Genomic DNA, 615 nt, shown 5'->3' with positions numbered 1-615 from the left:
GTCTTGCGACTCTTTACTTAGCTTGAAACTCTAAGCTCTTTGCTTGACTTGAAACTTGAGTCTTAAAATGAAGTTAAGACGTTCAATAAAGACTCTTGAACAACCTTGAGAACTTGCTTGACTTACTTCTTAACTCTTGAACTTAACTCTTGACTTTTAACTAACTCTCCTTGAATTGGATTTATGGATTCAAGGTGTTTGATCACATGTTACGGATGAGTTCGGGAGGTTTAAATGTACCTTAGAGTGTTGGAAACAACCATACAACATAGGTACAATACCAAGAAACATGCATGGGAAGGTAGGAAATGAAATGGATCACTTGGGGTCCTTGGCGCTCTGCAAGGCGCGTAGCGCCAGCCCTAAAAATTCAGAGGGGTCTTGCTGGCGCTCTGATAGGCGCGGCGCCCCAAGGGGGAAAGTTCAGAACCCCTTCTGGGGCGCGCTGGCAGGCGTGACGCGCCAACCCCCTCTCCCAGAAACTCGACATTTCTCCCTCTTTTCTTCAACTCTAAACCATCCTTACTTCAATGGATCTAACCCCAAACACTAAGGATCATCAATCTCGCAACATACAATAGATTACAACTCAAATACACAACCCAATCATGTCCC

This window comes from Solanum tuberosum, unplaced genomic scaffold, assembly GCF_000226075.1.
Source record: "Solanum tuberosum cultivar DM 1-3 516 R44 unplaced genomic scaffold, SolTub_3.0 scf00127, whole genome shotgun sequence".
NCBI lineage: Eukaryota > Viridiplantae > Streptophyta > Magnoliopsida > Solanales > Solanaceae > Solanum > Solanum tuberosum.
This window is presented reverse-complemented; position numbering follows the sequence as displayed.